The 25,835-nt window shown below is 33.3% G+C and overlaps 1 pseudogene; it reads left to right on the forward strand.

Moving 5' to 3' along the window:
- The first annotated feature begins 1,561 nt into the window (after nt 1–1,561).
- LOC128567386 (eukaryotic translation initiation factor 3 subunit F-like) overlaps nt 1,562–25,835 on the forward strand; it is a 120,249-nt pseudogene continuing 95,975 nt past the window's right edge.

Below are 25,835 nucleotides of genomic sequence, written 5' to 3' on the forward strand. Positions count from 1 at the left end.
TTAATAAAAGCACAGATATTAAAAATTTGCCCATTTTCATAATGATCATGTCTGTGCAAAATATGAAGGCATTTGAAATGCATGTAAAAACTCTGTCTTTGATATACCCAACCCTGATGTGCAAGGCAGGCATCCAGGATGCCCTGCAGTGCAGGTGATGAGGTGTTGAGCTGCAAGGAAGCTGTTTAAATAGGAGAGCTCAGTTTTTGAAAATTATTCACGAACAGATAGGAGACGAAATCACAGGAGAAGAAATACCTCAGCAGTAAAGATGCAGTGACAATTAGAGTGAATCTAATCCAGTTATATGGTATAGTTTTGCTAAAGTAAGTGGAACAGGAGAACTCTGAAGTTGTGCACTGGAGGAAAATACATTGTAATATCTGGCCTTCTTTTTACATTCTTAATTAAAAATACTAATTCTAAATTTAAACAAGTACATAAATAACCCCATACAGATATTTCAGTAAACACAGTGTAAGTCTGGTTTTAGTTTATTCTGCCCTAATGACATTTACCACAGCCTTGGACTCTTAGAGAATGAAAAGGGGGCATGATGTGAATGGCATTAATAGCTGTATCTGTATATCAAACATATCTCTCTTCTTTCGCTCTGATGATTCCTTAGGAAAAAAAGTAAAATAAAATATAGAGACAGAAATAAAGGAAATACTTGGTGGCACAGTGGTTTTAACATGTTTGGAAAATAAGAGGCAGATGGAAACCTAGCACTACATTGACGATAACTAAAGGATCCATGGTCCCATACACACATAGGAAAAGGCTGCAGAGGCACTGTTCTCCCCCGGAGCAGTCCAGAGAAGCCCATCCTGGTAAAATGGAGGAGAGAGACTTGGAGTGAACATCAGAGGCCACCCTTAGCAGGGTCTGCCAGTCATTCTTTCCTACTTGCAAATGACTTCTCTCACGTTACATGAAATCATTGGCACACCAACATGGACTCCTAGAGCAGAGCTCTAAAAACATGAAATAATCTGCCTTGATAAGACAGGAATTCTTAGAATTATTTTAATCAGGCCAAAATAAATCCCATCATTTGCACTTTCCTAATTTTAGGTTGATTATAGTAGTTAAGATTGTGAACATGGTTCTAATATGAGGCTTGCTATTGCAAACATCATTTCTTCATATGTAAACCATCCCATAACCAGCTAGAGTTCAGAAGAAACTACTATTAAAACTATAGATTCTCAGTAAAACTGTTAAAATTTAGAGAATACTTAGAATGTGACTGAGAGGCCCCTTCCTCAGAGATCCTAGTGTAGTTCATCTGGCATAGAGTTCTGTCATCTGCTAAACATTCTCTTGATGAATAATTTTTAACATGCAGTCATAGCTAAGAATGATGCTGTAGACTGAAGGATTTTGTCCTTATAAAATTCACATATTGAATTCAGCCCCTAGTGAAAGAGTACTAGAAGTTAGAGGGATGTGATTAAGTCATAAGGGCAGAACTTTCACAAACTGGATTAGTGCCCCTATAAAGGGGCTATAGAGAACTTCCTTTTCCCTTTAGACCATGTTAGGATGCCACAAAAGGATGGCCGTCTATGAACAAGAAAGCCAGCTCTTACCAGACAGTGGATACGTGGATGCCTTGACCTTGGCCTTTTCCAGCAACCAGAACTGTGAGGAATATATTACTAGTTTCTAAGCTACCTACTCTTTGGTTATTTTTTAAATGATAGCCGGAGCTCACAAGGCACAAATAATGTCTATGTGATGAAAATAAGTAATAATCATGGGGCATTAATAATCATTTTTAAAGATTTTTTAGAACAAAAAGCAGAAAGAATGTGTGTGTATATTACACACTTAATATATAAAATTTTCATTAAACCAGTATCAGATTTTTCCATAGGCACTAGAAAACAATGGAGCAATATTACAAGAGAAAGTGAAATAGATATAGATTTTATATGCCATAAAAGTCAATCAAGTATAATATAAAAATGAACATTAAGATTTACAAATATGTAGAATTAAAAAAATATTTATCTGTAGGCATATGTTACCAACATAAAAATTATATTTAATGAGTGTGTACACATTAACTATCATAAATAGTGAACCTAAATCACAAGTACACTAAAAATATTTTCCCCCAAATACCCTCCCTCCTCCTGGTCTCCCCCCTCTCCTCCTTTAAAAGGACGGAAGATTTTTTAAAATCTTGTTTTTTATGTGTTGATAAGATATAGTCATAAATAGAATGAGAACATAAATTAGAATTCTTCATTTTTGTCCTTGAATAGATTTACTTTTCTGTTTGTCAATATGTATTTTACTATGTATCATTGCATTATGCACATTATTTTATCTTTTAATGTGCATAAGGCAATGATACATTTCTAAACTATTAAAAATAGAGCATGAAAGTCTTACAACAAAGATAAGTAAGCAAGGAGATGGTTGTTATCCAGTTAAATGTAAGCATTACACATTGAATATCAAATCAGAACATTGTACCTCATAAATGCATTAATGTACACAGTTATGATTTAATAATTAAAAAAATAAAAATATTTTCTTTTTAAAAAATAATAAAACAATTGTATTATTTAAAAAAACATAAATGCATTAACCTACACATGATCTATATGCTTATGATTTAATAAAAAAATAAAAAATCCTTACAAGCAATATATCATATTATTGTGAATAAGATCACCAGGGTTTCTGCCTGCTAATCCTTGTGTCGTATTTATATAATCAGTGTTTATATATTTTATCTTATCCTTTTCCTGATTTGAAGTGTCTCTTGCATTAAGTCATTGATATGATGCCTTTATTACTTCCCTGGGATCTATGAAAACAATTAAAAATTTTCTGCAAATCACTTTTCCCTTTTTAATTTCATTTTGCCCACAAATATATTAGTTGCACCTGTTCCTTATGAATCTTCCAATGATGCTGCTAATTCTCTGAAGATCATAGTCTTGGCTAAGTTTTCTAGGTCATATTTCTCAGAATTTTATGTCACTCCTGGCTTCCTCTTTCTCAGGCTTAATCATTCATCACTGAGAATTATGTCTACCTCTACTAACATTTTATACAACCAGGTCTTCTAAGGTTTCTAATGTCTTCTTAATCATAAAGACATATCCTTTACCACTCTCCTGCTTAACCTCTCTTGTTTCATGAAGTTAAAAAAAAAAAAAAAAGCATAGGCTGTTAATCAGCTCATAGAGGTATGTGAATTCACATTCTGGCCATAATTTTGTTAGTTTCAATAAATGCCCTATCCCTATATACAAGTAATTTAGATAACGTGATTTGAAAAGCTGTTGTTTGACTAGAAATAATTTATGAAAAACACCCAAAATAACACACAATTCAAGGCTCAATAAATTATAGATTGTATTCCTTTTAACAATTTATGTTTTATTTATTAGAGGATACATTGAATGATAGTAAATTATATTTTAATCTCTATATCTTTAATAAATTCACAGTATTTTATATACAAGGTATGAAAATTAAGTTCATGAACTCATCCTAGACTAAGTGCTACATGCCTTATTACTGAATAGCATTATGGTCACCTTGGAAGTACACCCCTTCGGATGCTATATACTGTCCCAGTGCCTAGTCCACTCCTTAAAACAATTATAGATTATAGAATTGTTTTTCTGGAATAGCCATCAAACCTGTCATCATTTTATCCTTGAAGCCATCCCACCACGGCCAGATGCCGGGGGTGCGGCTTGGCTCTGTCCGCGTTGTAAAGAACGCGGTTAGGCGGTCTGTGCTCCCCGGAGCGTTACCCCCAGTCCCCCTGGCTTGCGACAGCAGCGCATAAGTTGCCTAGCATGCCTTTTAGTGAACGTAGGATCTCATGAGGTGCGGCATATAAGCCTAAGAAACCTTTTACCCTAAAACCTGTCTAAAACCTGTTTGTTGAGTTGAATGCCTGATTGTTGCTTGATTGTTTTAAGAAACTAAGAATAAACATAATGACTTACTGATCCATGATCTCATATAACCAGAGGAGACTTAATGTCTCCAAGGGAACACGTTCCCACCATAAATGTCAGTGAATTGAAACAGTGCATCGAGAGAATGCAGAAACGGCAAACAAGATGTTCCTACCAGATATCCACTCACCCCTTCCCTTTATCTCCAACCTTGTTTTCTCTGAAACTTGTGTTTCAATATAGTGTAGTTTTCCATGCATTACAATGCTCTTTATTTCTCATGTTTTCTTCACATTTAAATCACTCATATGATTCACAATATATTCCTAATCATAACAATACGCCATAATCATAAGAATAAAAACTATAGAAGAAAGTAGTCCTACATGTTAAGAAAACACATTCAACTTTAGATAAAAGGAAGTTAAAAAGTAACTGCTGTTTATCAGCTACCTTCAGCTACCTTTGTTCCCCCTTGCGGGCAAAACATTGTGTAAGGGAAACGGTTGGGTACTCACGTCTGCAAAATAAGATAACAACTTGTAAGCATCTGCAAGTCATAAAAATATCTTTTGTGGTTTGTAACACGTTGTCAAAAATGTATAAATACCATGCCTGAAACAAAGTAAAGTACAGCTGCTTTCTTCATCACTTGTGGTGTGTGGCAGTTTGTCATTTTCCATCCTGCGTCGACCTTCCAATCAACCTGTACCGTTCGCCCTGAGCACCCTCGGACTGAGGCCCATCGACTGGCGGTCCGCGGCACCTTGATGTCCTGAACATCATCAAAATGTCTTCCTTTCAATACTTCCTTTATCTTTAGGTAAAGAAAAAAAGTCATTATGGCCAGATCAAGTGAGCAGGGAGGATGTTTCAATACAGGTATTTGTTTACTGGCTACAGACTCACTCACAGACAGAGCTAGTGCATTGTCATGACGCAAGAGACGTAAGTTGGTGGCCAAAATTTTCAATTAAGATTTTCCTGTGTACTTGTAATATATCCTGTAGTATATCCTGAAGTCTGGTAAGGTGATCCTCCGACTTTGTTTTTATTACTAAGAATAGCCTTAGCTATACAAGTTTTTTTCTGGTTTTACACAAAACAAAGTACTGTTTTTTTCCAGTTCTTCAAATATCATGTTGGTATTTTAATGAATATGGCATTGAATCTGTAGATTGCTTTGGGCAGAATAAACATTTTTACAGTAATCAAAATAGCATGGTATTGGCACAAAAATAGAGACATACACATATAGAAACGGAATAAAAAACCAAGAAATGGGTGTCTCTACTTGCAATCTGATCTTTGATGAACCCGACAAAAACATACTGTGAGGAAAAGAATCCAATTCAAAAAATGGTACTGGGAGAAGCAGATAACCACATGTAAAAGACTGAAACTTGATCCATACACTTCACCCCTTACAAAAATTGACTCAAGATGGCTAATATACTTAATTCTAACACATGAAATGATAAAAATCTTAGAAGAAAGTGTGGGGAAAACTCTTGATGATTTTGGACTGGGGAAAGATTTTATGACAAAAACTTCAGTGGCCATTACAACAACAACGAAAATCAACAAATGGGACTTAATTGTGCTGAAAAGCTTCTGCACAGCTAAGGACACAATAAGTAAAGCAAAAAGGCCACCTTCAGAATGGGAAAAGATATTTATAGGGTATTAATCTGATGGAGGGTTGATAACCTGAATCTACAGAGATCTCAAGTTAATCAACAGAAAAAGAGCATACAATCCTGTCTACCTCTGGGAAAGAGATATGAATGGAACCTTCTCTGAGGAAGATAGATGAATGGCTAACAAGCATTTGAAAAAATGCTCATCATCTCTGATCATCAGAGAAATGCAAATCAAAACTATCCTGAGATATCACCTAACCCCAGTAAGAATATCCCACATCAAAATATCTCAAAGCTGTACATGCTTGTGTGGATGGGAAGAGAAGGGAAAACTTTTACACTGCTTAGTGGAACTGCTAACTAATATAGCCATTTTGAAAGTAAGTATGGAGAATTCAAACTCAAACTAGACCTCCCATTTTATCCTGCGATCTCATTACTAGGCATCTTCCCAGAAGAAAAAAAAAAAACCTTTTATCATAAGGACATTGGCACAAGAATGTTTATCACAGCTCAATTTACAATTGCCAAAATGTGTAAACAACTTAAATGCCCACCAACCCAGGAATGGATTAATAAGCTGTGGTATATGTATACCATGGAATACTATTCAGCCACTACAAAAGATGGAGACATTACGTCTTTTGTATTATTAACCTGGATTAAGAATCCAATGTACTCAAGGCAGTAGATGATCTAATACAAGGGGTAGGCAGGGGGATGATCTAACACAAAGTGTAGAGAGAGGGATGGGGATTCACAGTGTATAGCACATCTTTGAAGGGCAGGACACAATTACAAGAGAAACTTTACCTAATAGCCACAATCAGTGTAACCTAATTCTTTGTACCCTCAATGAATCCCAAACAATAAATATAATAATATTTATAATAATAAATAAATAAATAAGACTTTCCTAACTGTTTCTTTTTTGATATTTACTTAGTCTGCTGTACTTCTCACATTCAGCTGACTATTTTGAAGCACAATTTGACAAATTTTGGCAATATTTTTGTCAGTTGGGCTTATTACTGGCTGCCCTGACCTCTCTTCATCAGTGATTCTTTCTGTTTCCTCAGAAAAACCTTTAATCCATCTAACCATACACTGTAATTTTCTTCCTGGCATTACCCCCATAAACTTGGACTAACATGTCACCAATTTCACTTCCTCTTTTGCCAAGTTTAACAAGAAATTTATGAATGTGTGCTCATTGGTTTAATTCAAACTCTGACATTCCGTGATGGCACACAAAGCAAGTAGCACCAATAATGAATGCCACTCAACAAGACACTGCCACATGTCAACACAAACTGACCTGTGAGCCAGCGATATACCAAGGTTATGGAACCTTACTGGGTTGTTTGTACAGTGCTGCCAACATAAGCACAAAGTGGCAAGTTTGCAACTTAATTGTCAGTAATTAATCAATCCTACTTACTATATGGTACCATTTTCTTCAATCTTGGTAGACCTAGACTCCCTCCAAATAAAACCTGAAGCTGTATTTTTTAACTTTTCTATAGAATATTAATCTTAAAATAGTCGGTCACTTCAATGATTTCAAAAATCACCACTATAGGGATGGTTCCTAAATCTGCTTTCATTACTTTGACTTCTGTAATGTGTCAATTCCTGCACATTTAGTTGATTCCTAGTTAGTATGCTTGCACTGCAAAGTAATAAGACTTTTTATATGTTTCAATCTGTGTATATAAAAGTGTCCTTATTTTTCACAATCTATGCTATTTATTTTTTACAATCATGATGACTTTTAATTTTTGGCTTATTACCTATTGCTTATTAATTTGCCAAATGTTGAATTGAAGGGATATATTGGAAATGTTACTTGCTCATAATTTTGAAGGAAAGGATCTTTAAAAATTACTATTAAATATGATTTTTGTTTTTATTGACTAAGAAAAGTGCTTTTATCATTCTATATGAGATTCTTTTAAATTTAATCATGCCATGACATTGATTTTATCTACTAATTCTTTTAAACCCATGGAAATAAATATGACTGGTTTTCTAGAATCTTCTAATCAGTGGATTATATCAACAGATTTTCTAATATTCAGGCAAATTTTACTTTGAAAACTTGGTGGATTACATATTAACCCACAATTGGATTTAGTATTATAATAATGTTCGATTTTCATTTATGTTAATGAGGATGTAAGCTCATAATTTCTCTTCATTTTACAACTTTTGTATGCAATATATATGATTCATAAACTTAAAGATATTGCTTTCTTGTTTAACAAATAAGTTTTTTTTTTTTTTTTTTTTTGGCCGGGGCTGGGCTTGAACCCGCCACCTCCGGCATATGGGACCGGCACCCTACCCGTTGAGCCACAGGCGCTGCCCGTTTTTTTTTTTTTTTTTTTTTAACAAATAAGTTTTTAAGGCTGGAATTCTTGGCTCCCCAAATGTTTGATAGAATTCATCTCATTAAAATGATTTGGGCGTGGTGATAATTTTGGTAATATTTAAGTATTAGTTTCGTTTTTAATAACATGTGACTTCTAATATTATCTATTGATTTTGACTTATTTATGAATATTTTAAGTCTTCTAGCTGAATTCCCACTTAAATGAGCATTTACTTATTTGATAATGTAATTTTCTATCACATGTTCTCATTAACTTTTAATATTTTTTTACTTTTTTATTTTTATTACCTAAATATATCGCTTTATCAATATTGTCAGAAGCTGGTCAATTAATTATATTGGAATCCCAGGAATATGTATTTGATTTACTATTTTGTTTTAAAAAAATCATTATGCACTACATCTATTCTCTTACTATTTTTGTAAATTCTTAAGCTGAAGACGACATAGATTTGCTTCTTTTCTAAAAATAAATTAAATATAAAACTATTCTATTTAGAAATGCTGTCACAAGTGTTTACCTATGATATGTTTGCAGGCAATCTATTGAAAATAAGCTAATACTTTCCATTATGATTGATTCTTTTAACTGTTCTTGGCTTCAATGAATCTTATTATATTTTCTGATTTTTTTTTTTCAGTTTTTAATTGATTTCCAAAGTACTTCCTAATCACAAAGAAATATGTATAATATTAATTCTTTTGTTTTATTTACTCACTATTATAAGGTCCATCTCTTAATCTATTACAAATTCTAGAAGATAATGTATATTCTCCAGCTATTTAGTGATTTATTTATATGTGCTTATTAGATTGAGTTTCTTAATTGTGTTGTTTAAATCTGTAATTTTCTGTCTATTTTATCTGATTTATCTTTCAAGAGATGTGTGCTAACATTTCACAATATAATTCTGGGTATTGCTAATTACTTCCTCTGTCATTTTTTTGTTACATCTACTTTCAAGTTATTTTATCAGGCAATTCCCCATTAAGATGATTATATCTTTCTGTTGAATCAACTATTTTAACATTACAAAAAAATCAACTTTTTTTTTTAAATTAATATCTAATTTGTTTAGTTTGTCTCCTATTAATTTAGTTTTGCCTGTCCTATTTGGTTTAGTATTCATAAATATCACTATTTTAAATTGGATTATTTTAAATCCTAGAACTTTTTTAAAATAAAATTTTTTCTTGATTATATGAAATAAACTTTATGCTCTATTTCTGATGAGTATAAAAGCTTCTGGCTCAAGAGATCGTTTACATAATCTCTATCTCTCTACTGATAATTTCTTTCTCCATGTGACTAATGAATGGATTCCATGATTCAGGAACACGTTTGAAGGAATTTTTTTGAAATTTGTTTGAGACAAAACTTATTTTGTTTTTCCCCAGGAAATACAGTCCATATCTAATTGAAGCCTTTTTGAACAAACTATTTACTTGGGATTTTTTAGGAGCAGGAGAGGTGTAAATTCTACTTCTAAACCTGTTTAAGGATAGTCATAAAAATCAGATATTTTTAATAAGAAGTTTAAGCCTTCTTTTTACTCAAACTCACAACTAAGAAGAATACTTTTCTCACTATCTAATCTTGGAAGATGAAATAATTTTACTTCTAGTAAAAAGGGCCACATTTTTGCCTCCTATGCCCAAGTTCAAAGTCATGAAAGATAGAAGCAGGATTTGGGATTGCTACATATGTATTATCTGTGACTCCCTTTTCTCTCTTATTTTTCTTTTATGATTTAAGACTTTTTTCTCACTTACTTTCTCTGTCTTTATGTGAATTCATATGTATTTTAATGCATGCTGTTATCTTATATTGGATCACAAAGTATACAATTTCTAAGAAAGTATTCTCTTTCCTGTACTGAATAACTTCATAGTTTCATATTTTAATCAATAAATCTTTCAGGTAATTTTTCCTTGTTTGTATGTTACAATACACCCCAATTAGTTTACAGTTTATTGTTTTGGGTTTTTTTGTAACATGAAATCTATAGCCACACAAAGTCAATTACTTTCTCATTAGCAACTTGGTTACCGCTAGTTTCTCCTCCTTAGATTTAATCCTGGACCATAGAATCTTATTCACAACAGTTTAAATTCACATGATTGGAATTTATCTAGTACATCTGTAGTGTGAGAAAATATATGCGACTATTCATATAGGCTTGAACATTAACTACAAATATTTCCAGAATTCTCTGCTCTCCACACTTACATTTAGTATCTTTACATGTGTTGTTGAACCTACTTTATATTCTACCAGAGAATTGCTATCTTCAGATTGATTTTAAAATGACCTACATTCCAGTATGGGAAGAACACGATTTGGTGCATAATTTTTGTCCTTGAGCTAAATTTATGTTTTTGGTCAGCAACGTAAACTTATACTACCATTATTAGGTAAATAATGGTAGTATAATATTAGGTAGTATAATATTCTAATATTCTAATATACTATAATATTAGGTATTAAATATTATATTAGGACACAATATTTAAATGCAAACTCATATAAATACATTGGCATAACAAAGAGAAAATTTAACTATTTTCAATTGATCTTATAATCCAATTAGGGTGGCAATTAGCCTTGCTACAAGGAGTTCATGCAAGTTTTTTCACTGTCACTGGAAAAACCATTGTATCCTTGAACTTTCCTTGGCCTTTCTTGCTCAGTTGAACTATAGAGACGAAAAAATGTGGTGAAGTGGTTCTACAATATTAATTCATTGGAGAATTATTTCCTCTATTATTCTTTTACTTCTAATATAGACAATAAATTTATTGAACCAAAAAAAACTTAAAAGTTAAATTTTTAAATTATGTCCTGCAAGACACAGAGCAGTAAAATATACTTAAAGCTGTGATGGAGTCCTCAGGAGTTGATGTCCCTGAGCATCTAGGACATTTAAAGAGGAGAATTAAGGATAGTGTATCAAATGTGAACAAAAGTTAAGATCACAGAAAAAGAGAGAAAAATATTGCACAGAAAAGATGGACACATCTTGGTGGGACTGCACTCTTTCTGAGTATTATTTCCTAATGCAGGGATATTTTATTTCTTGACTCGGATATAATGATCTTGATAATATATATGTGCACCTGAGGACAAATCTTAACTTCTTCCTTGCAAAGTTCTTCTCTTCATCTGTCCACATAAAATGCCAGGCTAGTAAAAATTATTTTAAATTTTTTACACCCTCATTCTTTCACAAAAATTGTATATCACTCTTGCTATAAGTCCTTAATAAGGTAATCTAGGCATGTAAAAGACTTCCAAATTTTTTGTACTAAATCCTTTGGAGTATGCTAATTTATAATCATGGCCTTCTAAATTGGCACAGAAAGGAACTCGATCATGTGTAGCTAAAATTCCCCGTAGTTTGGAAACGTTATCCTGGTTTTATTCCCCGACCTCCTGTGACTCCCCAGAGGTCAGTCCTATTCTCTCTTGACATACACAATGCCGTGCACACACACAAAACTCTCGTGTGAAAAGGAGTTCACTCAATGGCTAAACACTTTGTCCCATTCTTAACCTACACACATAAAAAATGTCTTCCTACTTATTTTACCTTAGCTCTATTTATACTTTTTCTGGAAATAAATAGTACTTTCTGTATCTCTCCCTTTTGTAGAGGTCTTCAACTACACCCCAAAATGTAGCGTATTGTAGTTGAAAAGGTATATATTTTGGACTCAGGCATATCTGAATTACACGTTAATCCCTTAGCTACTGTACAGTGTGGTCTTGGGCCATTTTATTAATCTCTGTGAGCATCAGTTTATTATGTTCTATTACTGTTCTGAAGTGAAGGTCATAAAATGCCTCCCATAGATGAGGTGTGCTGCATAAGTTCAAGGATTACTATGATTATTCTTATTCTTTATTTCTTCTAAAGCAATGCACAGTAGCAATATTATTTATAAATTTCTTAAATTATATATACAGATCAAAACAATTGGATAGCTATGCTTTCTACATTTTCCTTCGGAAACCTTGTTCATTCTCTGACTCTATTATTAATATGAGCTAATTAGATTTTATCGCATCAAGATAATTCCACTTTAAGTTCAATATTTTATTTTTAGATATGAATAGCATTTTTTCTTAATTGTAAAAGACATTTTGGTCTTTGAATAGGTATTATAAATACAATTTTTGGAACTAAATAATTTTAATTAATATATTTATTAATATATTTATTTGTTTGTAAGAACAGAGTGCTACTAAGGTTATTGTAAAGAGTAAGCACTTGAAAGATGTATCCCAGATTCAAGGATTTCTCACTGGTTCATAAGCAGTTATCACAGCATGGCACTTCCCCAGGAGACCTAATACTGGCTCAAGAAAGCTCCAGGGGTCTTAGTAGCATGACTATGTGACCTTTACTCTAGTGCACTGCAATTAATAAGACAGGTTGTTTTGCTGGTTCCATAATATTGTCTCCTTTTACAGATATTGTTTTGTGTGTCAGTATGATGTCAGTATAAACTTCATTCTGTCTTTTCCCAACTGAGTGAATGTACACAAATTACTTAAACTGTGTGTGCTTCTATTTTCTCCCTGCTCTGTTTGGCATAATAACAGTAATTCCTTCCTAAAGATGTTGGGAGGATTAAATTACTCATTGTATATAAAGAATTTATAGTACTAAATTAAGCAAAATCAAGAAGGAAGTTAAAGAGTAGAAGAAATACTGCATTAATTTTAAAATTAAAATGATAAATGGTAGGAACTAAAATATCCTCAGTGTATTTCAAATGTTTTTAACAATTACTCTAAGAAATATATTTTCTAGTTGAGCATTGTGGTGGCACCTGTAGTTCTAGCTACTTGGGAGGCTGAGGCAAGATAATTGCCTAAACCCAGGAGTTGGAGGTTACAGTGAGCTGTGAAGCCATGGTGCTCTACCCAGGGCGATAAAGTGAGACTCTGCCCTAAGAAAAAAAGAAAGAAAGAAATATATTTTCCATCACAATTCTGGAAAACCATATATGTACATTATACCGTATAAACTAAGATGTGGAATCAACTCAAATACCCATCAGCACATCAATGGATTGACATACTGTGCCATATGTATACCATGGAATACTGTTCAGCCATAAAAACTGATGGAGGCTTAGATTTTTTGTATTTACCTGGATAGAGTTGAAGCAATGCTTCCTAGCAAAGTATCATAAGAGTGGAAAGCAAGTACCCAGCGTACTCAATACTAAGATGAAACCAATAGGTAAACAACTACTGAACCACAGGAGAGAAACACACAACTGAATTCAAATGGGGGGTATTGGGAGGAGGGAAAGGGACATGAGGTGGGGGAGCAGGATGGGCAAACTCTCACCTGAGGTGCACAGGTAAGAGTCTACGACCCTGGGGTGAAGGGCTCAACTATCACTTGAACTTTACTTGAGAACAAAAACAATGTATCTAATCATTTTACCCTCATATTAATCTGAAATAAATCAAAATAATAAATAAAAGTATCAAGAACAATATTTTTATTCTATGTGATTAGTTTTATAACCCACACATATTTTGTAACATCCAGATTAAAAACAAGAGTCCATCAGGTCTTTACGTTTATTAACTGCTTTCAGGGCACTTTCTTATTTGTTCTTTCCCTCATTTTCCCTGCTATCCTTTTCTCTCTCCCTTCAGATGGCAGTGAAAATGCTTGCTGAGAACTCTGGAGTCATCAGGTTTCAGCTCTTTGAATCACATAAGAATAATACTTCTTCACCAGCTTCCGAGGAAAGGCCTGGGGATTGTGTGAGGCATTGAGTAATCTAGCGGCTATTTCTAACCCAATCCTTGGTGGAAAAGTACCCATCCTTGTTAGTAGAATCCCATTATGAAATCAGATAGTGAACTCACATAAACAAGGGCTGCTGCAATTTGTCTGCAGAGAGACAAGAATTCACACATTTGTTGTATGTAGACAACCATCATCACTTATGCACTGTACATACAACCAAGAAATTCTAATCCCGTGCAACCTTTCTATATACCAACTGCACAAATGAGTATCTAGCTAGTACACCTTTATTCATATTTAAATTAATAGACACTGTCATGTTGCATTCCAGAGTATGAACTTGAGGTGTATGTAAATTTAAAAGATTTATATAGTTTTCTCTCAAAAAACCTACAATCATTGAGCTATCAGATTATTTACACAGGAGTCCACAGATAAAATATGATAGTAAATTGAAAAACAAGGCAACCACCATAAACGTTCTAATTTGGAAAAGGCTGCAAGTTGAAGGAGTATACGATGATCACTGATACGGGGCCTGTAGTACATTCTACTGGACAGGAATATTAACATAACTTCACTGTCGATGCATTTCTAAGGCTGCTGGTCTGCAGTTTACCCCTTCACTGATGGCGTGTGGAAGGAAGAATCACACATCCCATCAGCTTGATGCTAGAGCTTTAATTTCCTTAAAACCTTAGACTGCTGAGTAAAGCTTTAATTGGGGAGCAGTTCTTTTATTAATATCCAATAGTGGAAATTCACTAAATCATTAAAATTCAAAAGTCGAGCTCACTCAAACTTTTCGTCTGTTGGTCATAGATTTGTAGGGCTCAATATACGGCTTTGTTTCTTAGTATTTGACTCCGATCCCTGAGAAATAATAGGCAAAACTCTCCACTCTGTTCCCTATCAGTCATCTCATAAATTGTGCCCATAGTCGAGGACACTCTTATCTTTCCCAAATGCAGTATCCATCCACATGTTTTAGAAAGTAATAAAGAATAAGGCCTCTTGCTATTTTTTGTTTTGTTTTAATTTCCTATTAGGTGCCAAGTTAACCCTGATACTTCTAACCTTCCTTTTTTGGCTTTCTACAACTTCAGCTGAGGGCAGAAGTCACTTTTAAATTATAGACCCTTAGCCCTGTTGAATTTCTAGCAAGAAGCGGAAAGGCTCTCTTTTCTCAGAACTGTATGTATGGATCAGTTTCACTTCTTTCAGACAGATAAGCTGAAACTGAAGCTTCTCTTTTTAGCAACTTAGACAATATCTCTTTTAGTACCCTATTGAGAAACAAACATAAGTCATCAACACAAACCAATAGCTTGATATTTTTTGCAGAGTCTTATTTTCTCCAAAAATAAATCTTTTTCTACAATGTTCCATATATGTTCAGATCTTTGATTGTGAATTCTAAGTTACAGAGGTCAGTATTTTTAAAAACCTATTTGTTATCATATAATACTATGCTTACCATCCTAGGGCTATTAGGTAAAAGAAAGGATGACAAATTTCAGATAAGCAAGAAATTATTTTTAGTACACATACCTTTAGCACAATATTTGGAACCTATTTATTTTTTTACCTTTCAATAGTCTGTCCTTATTAAAATTCAACTTATAGGTTCCAAATATTAAACAATTTTAAAATATCTACAAAACATTCTCAGGATGGATCTATTTACAGAACAAAATTATTAATTATTAATTTAAAAAATTGGCTGGCTCTTGTATGTTTATTTGCTGAAAGTAACAAACCCATGCAATCACAAAATGGCTTGGTAAGTAGAAATCCTTACTACTTACTATGACACTTCAAATAGTTCCATATTCAGGATTTTAGAAAAACTACAGTTCTAAGGATTGTAAGGACTTCAACTGAGTATTTTATAAAATTAGTAACCTTAATCAGTTCATCATTTCTCTCTGCTTCATTCTAGATGCTGGATTCATTCTCTCAATTTTTTTTCCATATGACAGACTTAAAACACAATAAAAATACAATAGCAGTCATTATGAGTTTCCCCCGGGGGGAGCTAATATTTTATTTTTTTTTACTCATGTTATTAGTTGCAACATTATATCAAGGTCAATATCATGGTCCTGACACCCTTGTCATCTCCTATCATTGTGTTTTATTTTTTAGACCAATTATTTCTTTATGAAATTATTTTGTTCATTTATTTTGTTTCCCTGTCAACAGTCTGTCCTTATTAAAATTCAGTTGACCTGACAAGAGGAAATCTATCCTCCTAGTATGAAATCTAGGAATATGTGGCTAAAGAACACAAGTATTTTCCTCTAAGATTATCGATGATGAACATGTTCTTTACATGACTTCTGTCTTAATTTATTTGAGGCTGAGAATTTATGTTTGTCTCTTTAAATTGATCTTTTTACACAATATTACATCTTTGTCAAATGGATCTAATGGCCCAGCATTTACTGATATTCCTAGAAACTCAGAGTATATCCAATCTCCACAATATTGCTACACATCCAAGTAGCAGACTTACTAATGTACTCATAGTTGTAGAAATTATTTACAATGATTTTTAACAATTTAAAAATATCTTCAAAACATTCTTAGAATGAATGCCCCACCTTCATTATTCGTTGTTTTCAATTCCTAGCACTCCTTTTTGGGGAGTTGGAGGGAAATACATGAGTATAGCAAGGAATATTCTAAAACCTATAAAGGCTATTTATTTGCATGCCTCCTTTTTATCCAGGATAATGCTTATAGATATAATTCTTATATTTCCACTCCCATCACTTTCATCTGAATACAAGATAAACATGTGTAAAAATAATACCATTATGCTTTTAAACTAACTCTGGCCTTGTGTTAAGTCGACCTTGATAGTCAAGAAGACTAGGTTCTCATCATTTTCAGGTGACTCTAATCTTCTTGTTTAGAATAGCAACAAATCCTTCCAGCCCTTCGTTTGTACATTTCTTATGTATAACACTTTCTCTTAAGTATCCTAACACAGTGCAGCAAAACTATTTTCAATAACTGTATGTGGTACTTTAGCCTCTTAATAAGGATTCCTACTAATAGACTATTTAATGTATATTAAATAAGAAGTAATGGTCAGCTAAGGCGAGTGTCCTTTTGATCCCATTACTCATCTTCTTACAGCACTATCATGTTGCCAAATGGCCACTTACGTCAAGTGAAAATTACTGACGATGTCTTTTAAAATATTACGCCAATTAATGCAGAGACACTCAGTACACAGATACACTGTACTAGCCTGAGCTCATCCCTTTTCGTCTCGGCCCATGTTCTCCTGCACTCTCAAATACTGTTCTATGGCTCCATATGTGAATTATTAGCTCTAGTGCAACACACAAGTGGAATTCTCTCTTTTCTGTGATGTAGGTACAATATGGTATTTACATGAGAAGCACATTAAAATCCTCGTTTTACCACCTCTTCAATGCCTGGTAACATATGCTGCTTTTAAACTTTTTGATTACCATGTGTATTAATATTTCAAAGTATGGATAATATTACTTAACTCAAGTGTAGAAAGCCAATAATTAATGATGTATCTGCTTCATAAAATCAATGCTAGAGAATAAAGGGAAAGAAAAGGCAGTTTATAGAGCATGCATGTTAAATCAGGGAAACAATAACAAGAAAATAAAGGGAAAATGTACCAAGTTAACAAAGGACTCAAAATGTCAATTCTGAACATAAATATTAACTGGTTTATAGCTTTTATTGCAGAAAATAGAATTTTCATGTCAACTTACAAATAAACAATAAAAACAAATGAAAACACAACACCAAACAAATGAAAACACAACACCAAACAGAAAAATGTTTCTCTCTATATTGTATCTTCTGAAATGTATGAATAAAAAACTAAAAAATCGAATCAAATATTTTAATAGCGAAATGATTCAGAGTGTAATTAATAAGAGTTGCATTAATATAACTAGGAATCAAAATGTTCATGTATAAATGTAGACATCAGGAAAAATATTATCAAATAAAACGAAGTTATCCAAAAATGACTAACTTAACATGCATTGAAATTAATTCAAAAGAAAAATGGTATAAATATATTTTGAAAAATATTTAATTAATATAACGAATATGCATTGGGATAGCTGCTTTAGAAATAATTAACTCTGAATAATCAAATAAATAAAACTGAATGATGTAAAAAATTCAGAATATGATGAATGCTACAAAATTATTAAAAAATTAGAAATATGAACAGTAAGGGAAACATGTCACTTTTATGTGACTATGGGATGGCTCTGAAATGGTAATAATTGATTAGGAGCTAAAACACACATATAAACATGTATATATTATTTTTAAAAGACATTAATAAAGAGATTTTACAGGCTTCATTTTCTCCCATCCAAGGATTAACCAGGTCTGACAATGCTTTTTATAGCCATAGACTTTTTTATAGCAATGTTGCAATATTATAGAAGCAAAAGAAAAATCTGCAACAAAGTTTACATTCTACTTAAGTGGCGTCATGTTCAAATAAAGCCATGCTACAGGGTAAAAGATTATTTACAAAGAAAGTAAAAAAGCTGTATATAACAATAAAAAGAACTTGTAAACAATTTTGAAGCTAAATACATTTATTAAATTAAATCAAATCAAATAGTGTAGTACTGGAATAGTTCACCAAGACAAGTAAAGTTTAGACAGGTAAATTATATTCAATATTAGAAAACATAATAATATGCCACATAAATAGTGGTCAAATGAAAATAATCTTACAATCAAAATATGTGGTAAAAGATGATTTTTCTGAAATTAATATCTAATTCAGTTAAAATTTCTTAAACAAAAGGTAAGCTTCACACATAATTAAAAGTTTCATCTAATTTACAAAAATAGCATGTAAGTATTACTGTTTGCATGTTTTTTAAAAGAGAGACAACATTAAAAGTATTTGCATTAAGAAAAAAAATTTCTGAAAAGGCCAAGTAAAGTTACAAAAACACATGACTATTTGAAAATCTGATCAGTTACAAAGTAAACAGGTATAACTATTGTTACATATTTCAGCAGAATGCATTTGTTAATTATGTCGGGGATATATTAATTTCAAGATAGCAACAGAGCAAAAGAAAATTAAATTAAAATTTATGCTGCTGCTAGAACCTAAAAAATCTGCACTCGAAAAATCATAAATATATGAAAAGGCAATACAGAATAGACAAAGAAATATATCCAGAGTTTAAGATAGTATTTAAAACATCCAAATTTGTTTTAATTATTAGAGATGATACATTCAAATTCCAATTGTTAGATGGGATAAAATTTACATATATTTAAGAAATTATTTTAGAGTTAATTTAGGTGAATGACCATAGTTTGCTATAAGTTTTGATAGAAAAATTGTCAATTAAGGGTCACAAAAACTCATACTCTCGCTGATATTAACCTCTACTAAGTCATAATAACAAAATAATATAATATTAAAATAATAATAGGATTATATTTTGTGGGAAGATAATATAAAGTTCTAGATATTATCAAAAATATAAAATTAAATTGGTATATAATGATCATGTCATTTGAAATTACCAAATAGAAATCAATTATCTAATATTTAATCTGTAAAAAAAATCATCATTAAAATGTAAACTAAGGCATAAAAAAATTTAAAGCATTTATTTGAGCAAATAGTGATTCATGAATCTGGCAGCTCCAAATGAGAACTGGGTTGAAATCACAAGTGGGAGGGATACTTATGATCATGGAAGTAAAGTAGAGAAAATAAATAATTTGCTACAGTTGCATAACTGCCGTGGTTTATCCTTGTGTAAAGTTACTAGTTACCTAGGTGTAAGTTAGTTATTGGTATCTGACTCATTAGCCTTAGGTTTTATTTCCTTAATATAGAATTAAGCAAGTAGCTCAATTTACATTTTGCTGATGTTTGCAAGTCAAGCAAAGATAAGGTCACTTATGAGACACAGCTGCTTTGTCTGCTGAGAAATTCTTCCGGCATTGGTTTCATTTTAATCTCCTTTAACATTAATTATTAGTTAAAATATATAATAACTTAGTTCATAATAAAGAAAAATTAAATGCAGGCATTTTATATATTGTTAATTTTTTAAAAATAAAATCTACTGTAGGAAAAAATGGATGCCTTTTAAAATTATTAATACATTTTAGGTGATATATCATTAAGACGGCTGAGTAGATCCACCCAGCACTCTATTCCTCCACAACAACAACGACAACAACAACAACAACAAATAGAAAACCACATGTCAAATAGAGTGTCTAAGGGGGGAGCACTGGCCTTCTGCACAGAAGGGTGAAAAATTCTCTGAAAGGTGAAAACTTGAGATGGCAGCCCAGATGGGAAAGCTAAGCAGACAGCCAGGATTGGTGTGAACCCATGAGCAACTCCTCCTCACAGGAGAAAGGTCAACAGCTCCTCAGCTGTCCTCATCATTGCATCAGATGCTTGCAGTCCTAGCTACAGGTCATCCCCCAGCCAGGGAAGGCCCTGGACCTAGTATGGGAGCTGCCTGGAGGTCATACACCAGTATGACCAGTGTCATACACCAGTATTCTACAAGAGAATTCCCAGTGGGTTTGTGGGCCTCCCAAACCTCCAAGACATGGGTTGCTACAGTACAGCGCCATTTTCAGAGAACAGCCCACACCAGAGCACATCTTGTCTTTGGTCCCAGTATCCCTCTTGTGTCCAAAAACCCTAGGGCCTGCTGAAATTCCCCCACATCCTTTAAGACGGTGGCAGCATCATGCTACCAGTTGAGCCCAGTGGTGCATCTGTGTCTCTGGCACGTGAATCTTTGCAGCACTCTACAATCTAGAGCGGCTCTCCCCTCTCCAGGGCACAGAGAGCCAAAATAATTGTTTCCAAAGTCTGAGAGCTGCCTGCTCAATGCTGCCACCACTGATAATGACACTTCCCTCTCCAGTGTTTGGGCCACCACATGCCAGCATGCACCACTCAGAACCACAAATATTAGCACACCTGTAACTAGCCACTATCACTACCACCTCCACCAGGGCCCACATCTACCACCCAGGAGCCTTTGCCAGAACCTGCACACACCACCCAGGGGCCTGAAAACTGCTCTGCCCAACAACCTTGTCCACACTGAAGCTAGGTCATAGCCTTGACAAGCAAGAACAGGCTTGGCCACTGAGAAGCTTGCAGACACCACTGACATCAATCATAGCAAAAGACATGATATGCCCTGCCAGAATGTAAACCAAAGCATCGTATTCAACTGACACTATACATTTACATAAAAAGGTTTTTGCATACAAAAGATCTCCATAAAAGTAAAAGAAGCCACTGTCCTATCAGATGCTCAAATATCAATATTGGGGTGGGGAAAGAATCATGTAAAAGTAAGGAAACAGAAAATATTCAAAGGAACAAAATAATTCATTATTAAAACATTCTGTAGAAAAGGAAATCTATGAATTGCCAGGGAAGGAATAGGATATCCATTCTATCCTGTTCTTCTATGCAGAAGAACAAAAAAAGTAAAAAAAAACTACGAAAGAGACATTACAAGTGATAGCACAGAAATAAAGACTCATTTGAGACTATTATGATGAAATACATGACAACAAATTTGTAAACCAAGGGGAGATGCATAAATTCCTGGACACATCACCTATCATGATTGAACAAAAATAAACAGAAAACCTGAACAAAGCACCAATTCTTAATAGTAACAAGATAGCAGGCTAGAATCAGAAACAAAATAAAACAAAATCCCTCCTACCTAAGAAAATTCCTGGACTGATGGCTTTAGTGCTATGTTCAACCAAGCTTTTCAAGAATAATTAACAACAATTGTTTGTCAAGATAATCCAAAGTATTGAAGAAGCAGATATTCTCATTTTTTTTACTTGGACAGCATTACCTTTATCCTGAAACCTGATAAAGATACAGTATAAAAGAAAAACTAAAGACAATGTTTCTAATGAAATTAGATGTAAAAAGCTTTATCAAAACACAAGCAAACAATCTAACAGCCCATCAAAAAGAAAACAACATGTTTAAGTTTGAGTTATTTCAGGCATGCAGCGATGGTCTCGTTCAATAAATGTCGTAAATCACATAAACGAAACTAAGAGGAAAAAACAGTATGATTATCTCAATAGATGAAGAAAAATAATTTGACAATATTTAACGTTGTCTTCTAATGATAAAAAAACTCTCATCACATTAGGTCTAGAAAAAAAACATGTTAAATTTAATCAAATTCATATATGACAAACCCACAATATGAAAAATTTGAGTTTCCCTCTGAGAATTGAGACAAGGAACCCCATTTTATTACTTTTATTCAACATAGGACTGCAAGTCTTAGCTGGAGTAATAAATATGGAAAAATAAAGGCAGCCAAATTAGAAAAATAAAATCATGTTGTCTGAAAAAGAGATGGTTCCACTTCTTTTCTATACAGCTTACCACCCCAAGAACCATAATATTTGTACAATAACCAACACATGGACCAATGAAACAGAAAATGGGATTCATAAATAAATTCATGCCTTGACAGCCAATTGGTTTTCAACAAATGTCAGGAATACACATTAGGGAAAGGTCATCTTCTTCATTACCTGGTACTGGGGAAATAGGATATCCATATGCAGAAGAATCAAATCAAACTGTTATTTTAATTTTGTACATACAAAAAGGAACTGAAAATGAATTACAGACTAAATGTAACACGCCAAACTACAAAACTACTGGAAGGAAACATAAAAGAAACGCTTCAAGGCATTCTCCTAGGAGAAGACCTTGTGTCTAAGACTTCAAATGCACAGGAAACAAATACAAATACAGACAAATGGGACTAAATCAAACTAAAAAGCTTCTGAGCAGCATAGGAAACAATCAACATGAATAGACAATAAGTTTCTTCTCTGTAGGGTTGAAATAATATTTGGGACTAATCATCCAAGAAACAATACCTGGATCTCTAGGTCAAAAAAGTCATTAAATATCAGAGAACATAAATATGTATTTTACCGGTGCTTTCTGTGTGTCTTCATTTCGTAAATTATAATTAACATGGATACATAATAGTTGTTTATATTTTTAGGGTGCATGCAATGTCTTGACACAGACGTGCAATGTGTAATAATCAGTTAAGGTAATTGGGGTATCCACCATCTCAAGTATTTATTAATTAATTAATTTTTTTTTTTTGCAGTTTTTGGCTAAGGCTGGGTTTGAACCCTCCACTTCTGGCATATGGGGCTGGTGCCCTACTCCTTTGAGCCACAGGTGCTGCCCAGTATTTGTTTTTTTGTGTGTTAGGTTAATTCCATATTTTGGCAATGCAACTAGTGCTGCAGTAAATATTAGTGGAACACATCTTGGATACACGGATTTCTTTTGGGGATGTACATAGGAGTGGGATAACTAAATCACGTGGTAGTGCTACTCTTGGTTTGTGAGAAACCTCCATACTGTTCTCCACAGTGGTCTCAATAATTTACATTCTTGCAAACAAAATATGAGAGTTCACCTTTATTTATATTCTTGCTAGCATTTTATTTATTTCTTTCTTTTTTTAAGAGACAGAGTCTCACTTTATTGCCCATGGTAGAGTGCTGTGGCGTCACACAGCTCACAGCAACCTCCAGCTTTGGAGCTTAGGCGATTCTCTTGCCTCAGCCTCCCGAGTAGCTGGGACTACAGGCACCTACCACAACGCCTAGTTATTTTTTTTGGCAGTTTGGCAGGAGCAGGGCAGGAGCTGGGTTTGAACCCACCACCTTGGTATATGGGGCTGGCGCCCTACTCACTGAGCCATAGGCACCACCCCTTGCTAGCATTTTCTATTGCCTATCTATCTTTGGGATAAAAGCCATCATAACTGGGGTGAGATCATATTTCCTTGTAAATTTGATTTGCATTTCTCTGATGACTAATGATATTGGGCATTTTTTCATATAACTCTAGGTAATTTGTTTGAGAAATGTCTATTCAGAACTTTTGCCCATTATTTACCAGATTATTTAATTTTCTTCTTACTCAGTTGTCGAAGCTCCTTCTGTATACTTATTTTTAATCTCTTGTCAGATGCGTAGTTTGCACATTTCTTTTCCTATTTTATGGGTTCTCTCTGCACTCTGTTGGTCGGTTCTTTTGCTGAGCAAGAAGCTTTTCAGCTTGATGCAATCCCATTTGTCCAGTTTTGCTTTGGTTGCCTGTACTATGGATATATTACTCAAGAAATCATTGCTCAAACTTATGACCTGGAGCATTTTTTCTGCCATGTTTTCTTTCAGTGGTTTCATTGTTTCTGGTCTTAGATTTAATTAAGTACTCCATTTTGATTTGCTTTTTATACATGGTGAGAGATGGTGGTCTAGTTTCCTTCTCCTGTTTCTGGGTATCTCATTTTCTCAGCACCTTTTACCGAAGAGACTTATTTCTCCAACATACGTTCTTGGCACATTTGTCAAATACGACTTCACTATACATGTGTGAATTTATTTTGGGGGTTTTCAAGTCTGTTATTTGGTGTTCGTGTCTGTTTCTAGATCACCACCATGTTGTGTTGGTTACTGTCCTCTGTTATACAATTTAAATCAGGTAATATGATTCCTTCAGTCTTGTCCCTTTGGCTTGGTTGGCTTTGGCTGTTCTGGGTCTTTTGTAGTTGCTGATATTTTAGGATTTTTGTTCTATTTCTGAGAATCATATCATTGGTATTTTGATGGGGATTGTATTGAATCACTACTTTTTTTTTTTTTTTTGTAGCATGGACATTAACAATATTGATTCTTCCAAACCATGAGCGTGGAATGAATGAATTCTTTCCACTGCTTGCGTGTGTGTTCCCTTCAATTTCTTTTATCAGTGTCCATATTCTTCACTGTGGAGATCTTTCACTTGTTTTATTTTATTTCTAGGTGTTCATTTTATTTGTAGCTATGGTCAACTGAATTACTTTCTTGCTTTCTTTTTCAGATTATTCAATGATCACTTTTCTGTGCCCTCATTTTTATGGCACGGTCACATTCCTGTTAGGAAATGCCACACAGTCACTGCTAATTTTATCACTAATAAATTAATAACAAGAAATCTGCCTTTAGAACTTATTCATGCCTTCAGTGAAAATTTATTGAGTATAAAACATGTGTGAGCATTTTTCTACATTTTCCTGGTATAGACATAAAATGTTCAACAAATGAAAAACCTAGCCCTTTGGTTGTATGATTTTAGAGATATTTTATTGTGAGGAAAAAAATCCAGCACGTTGAAACAAGAAATTATATGATCCATATTTTAAAACTGAAGACACAAGATTATAAAATCTGAAAATTTTTGCTTTATGTAATACTAAATTTATTTCTTAGACTGAATATTTTGAACTTTGAATTAGCAGTTGTTTCAAAGCAATGCTAGTGTAGAAAGGGATTGCTGATTCCTGTGAGTGAGGAGAATAAACTCAATGATTATTAAATAAAGACAAGGCTTGAAATATTTTCTTTTTTTGACTTTTTGAGATATTAAAATATAAATATGAATTCAAAAAGACTGAAGTCATCTTTTGTAAAAATTATACTTATCTTGGTCTTAATTATTGATAATATTTTTTAGCTGGTTTGTTTGATTGCAGTACACATTATATGACTGCTTTCAAACAACTTTGAAATCACTAAAGCAACTTTGTAATCACTAAACTGATTTCTTGTCATGGAGAAAACAATCTTTGGAATTTCCCCCAGTTTTTTCTCTTTGTATAAATTCTGATTTTTAACCATGCCCTTCCTGACAAGTCTCCATAATTTATTTACCACAGTTTAAAAGCATTTATCTTTCTTTGTTGTCATGTTAAAGTCCAAATGCTCAGGACTGATTAAATGCTTCATACTAAGGTTCTGCCCTATAGTTTATTTAAACAATATATCCTGGTTATAAGCTCCTTATGTAAACTAGGAAGATATTATCACATTATGTAGATTACGTTAAGTTATAAGTGTTTAATTACATATTCAATAGGCATGGAAAAGCCACATCTTTCTCAACTTTCTCTTCTCATTTACAGATTAATTTGACAAAGCTGGA

Source organism: Nycticebus coucang, chromosome 16 (assembly GCF_027406575.1).
Source record: "Nycticebus coucang isolate mNycCou1 chromosome 16, mNycCou1.pri, whole genome shotgun sequence".
NCBI classification, from domain to species: domain Eukaryota; kingdom Metazoa; phylum Chordata; class Mammalia; order Primates; family Lorisidae; genus Nycticebus; species Nycticebus coucang.